Source organism: Staurois parvus, unplaced genomic scaffold (genome assembly GCF_062004578.1).
Source record: "Staurois parvus isolate SC_StPar_1 unplaced genomic scaffold, SC_StPar_1.0 ptg000484l, whole genome shotgun sequence".
Taxonomy (NCBI): Eukaryota; Metazoa; Chordata; class Amphibia; order Anura; family Ranidae; genus Staurois; species Staurois parvus.
Genome location: NW_028318280.1, coordinates 1006213 through 1009634, shown reverse-complemented (window position 1 = coordinate 1009634; position 3422 = coordinate 1006213).

Below are 3422 nucleotides of genomic sequence, written 5' to 3'. Positions count from 1 at the left end.
TCCTAAAATGGCGGCGGACATGTGCGGCGACGGAGCGGGGATGTCTGGGAAGGCGCGCAGACAAGGCGCGCTGACCCATAATGCATTCCTTAATGACATGTGATCGCATTAGCCAATCAGCAGCCAGGCAGCCAGCACTGTGTAATGGTCGAGCTATAAATAGCGGCCATTTTAGAATTCTTCATTTGCCTGCAGTCATTCAAGAGAGGCAGACCGCTCTGTATTAGGGACAGAGTTAGGGCCACAGAAACGTTACTTGGGGACAGAGAAACGTTACTTAGGGACAGAGAAACATTACTCAGGGACACAGAATTGTTAATGAGGGCCACAGTATCGTTACTTAGGGCCAAAGAAACGCTAGTTAGGGCCACAGAATTGTTACTCAGGGACAGACAGAATTGTTACTGCGTGCCAGAGAATTGTTACTTAGGGCCACAGAAACGTTAGTTAGGGCCACAGAATTGTTACTCAGGGACAGACACAGAACTGTTACTTAGGGCCACAGAAACGTTATTAGGGCCACAGAATTGTTACTCAGGGACAGACAGAATTGTTACTGAGTGCCAGAGAATTGTTACTTAGGGCCACAGAAACGTTAGTTAGGGCCACAGAATTGTTACTCAGGGACAGACACAGAATTGTTACTGAGGGCCACAGAACTGTTACTGAGGGCCACAGAAACGTTAGTTAGGGCCACAGAATTGTTACTCAGGGACAGACACAGAATTGTTACTGAGGGCCACAGAACTGTTACTTAGGGCCACAGAACCGTTAGTTAGGGCCACAGAATTGTTACTCAGGGACAGACACAGAATTGTTACTGAGGGCCACAGAATTGTTACTTAGAGCCACAGAATTGTTACTCAGGGACAGACAGAATTGTTACTGAGTGCCAGAGAATTGTTACTTAGGGCCACAGAAACGTTTGTTAGGGCCACAGAATTGTTACTCAGGGACAGACAGAATTGTTACTGAGTGCCAGAGAATTGTTACTTAGGGCCACAGAAACGTTAGTTAGGGCCACAGAATTGTTACTCAGGGACAGACACAGAATTGTTACTGAGGGCCACAGAATTGTTACTTAGGGCCACAGAAATGTTACTCAGGGACACAGAATTGTTACTGAGGGCCACAGAACTGTTACTTAGGGCCACAGAAACGTTAGTTAGGGCCACAGAATTGTTACTCAGGGACAGACACAGAATTGTTACTGAGGGCCACAGAATTGTTACTTAGGGTCACAGAAACGTTACTCAGGGACACAGAATTGTTACTGAGGGCCACAGAACCGTTACTTAGGGCCACAGAATTGTTACTCAGGGACAGACACAGAATTGTTACTCAGGGACACAGAATTGTTACTGAGGGCCACAGAACCGTTACTTAGGGCCACAGAAACGTTACTCAGGGACACAGAATTGTTACTGAGGGCCACATAACCGTTACTTAGGGCCACAGAATTGTTACTCAGGGACAGACACAGAATTGTTACTGAGGGACACAGAATTGTTACTGAGGGCCACAACCGTTACTTAGGGCCACAGAATTGTTACTCAGGGACACAGAATTGTTACTGAGGGCCACAGAACCGTTACTTAGGGCCACAGAATTGTTACTCAGGGACACAGAATTGTTACTGAGGGCCACAGAACCGTTACTTAGGGCCACAGAATTGTTACTCAGGGACAGACACAGAATTGTTACTGAGGGACACAGAATTGTTACTGAGGGCCACAGAAACATTAATCAGGGACACAGAATTGTTACTGAGGGCCACAGAACCGTTACTTAGGGCCACATAAAAGTTAATCAGGGACACAGAATTGTTACTGAGGGCCACAGAACCGTTACTTAGGGCCACAGAATTGTTACTCAGGGACAGACACAGAATTGTTACTCAGGGACACAGAATTGTTACTGAGGGCCACAGAACCGTTACTTAGGGCCACAGAAACGTTACTCAGGGACACAGAATTGTTACTGAGGGCCACATAACCGTTACTTAGGGCCACAGAATTGTTACTCAGGGACAGACACAGAATTGTTACTGAGGAACACAGAATTGTTACTGAGGGCCACAACCGTTACTTAGGGCCACAGAATTGTTACTCAGGGACACAGAATTGTTACTGAGGGCCACAGAACCGTTACTTAGGGCCACAGAATTGTTACTCAGGGACACAGAATTGTTACTGAGGGCCACAGAACCGTTACTTAGGGCCACAGAATTGTTACTCAGGGACAGACACAGAATTGTTACTGAGGGACACAGAATTGTTACTGAGGGCCACAGAAACATTAATCAGGGACACAGAATTGTTACTGAGGGCCACAGAACTGTTACTTAGGGCCACATAAAAGTTAATCAGGGACACAGAATTGTTACTGAGGGCCACAGAACCGTTACTTAGGGCCACAGAATTGTTACTCAGGGACAGACACAGAATTGTTACTGAGGGACACAGAATTGTTACTGAGGGCCACAACCGTTACTTAGGGCCACAGAATTGTTACTCAGGGACACAGAATTGTTACTGAGGGCCACAGAACCGTTACTTAGGGCCACAGAATTGTTACTCAGGGACACAGAATTGTTACTGAGGGCCACAGAACCGTTACTTAGGGCCACAGAATTGTTACTCAGGGACAGACACAGAATTGTTACTGAGGGACACAGAATTGTTACTGAGGGCCACAGAAACGTTAATCAGGGACACAGAATTGTTACTGAGGGCCACAGAACCGTTACTTAGGGCCACATAAAAGTTAATCAGGGACACAGAATTGTTACTGAGGGCCACAGAACCGTTACTTAGGGCCACAGAATTGTTACTCAGGGACAGACACAGAATTGTTACTCAGGGACACAGAATTGTTACTGAGGGCCACAGAACCGTTACTTAGGGCCACAGAAACGTTAATCAGGGACACAGAATTGTTACTGAGGGCCACAGAACCGTTACTTAGGGCCACATAAACGTTAATCAGGGCCACAGAATTGTTACTGAGGGCCACAGAACCGTTACTTAGGGCCACAGAATTGTTACTCACGGACAGACACAGAATTGTTTCTTGAGGGACACAGAATTGTTACTTAGGGCCACGTAAACGTTAATCAGGGACAGACACAGAATTGTTACTGAGGGACACAGAATTGTTACTGAGGGACACAGAATTGTTACTGAGGGCCACAGAACCGTTACTTAGGGCCACAGAATTGTTACTTAGGGACACAGAATTGTTACTGAGGGCCACAGAACCGTTACTTAGGGCCACAGAATTGTTACTTAGGGACACAGAATTGTTACTGAGGGCCACAGAACCGTTACTTAGGGCCACAGAATTGTTACTCAGGGACACAGAATTGTTACTGAGGGCCACAGAACCGTTACTTAGGGCCACAGAATTGTTACTCAAGGACA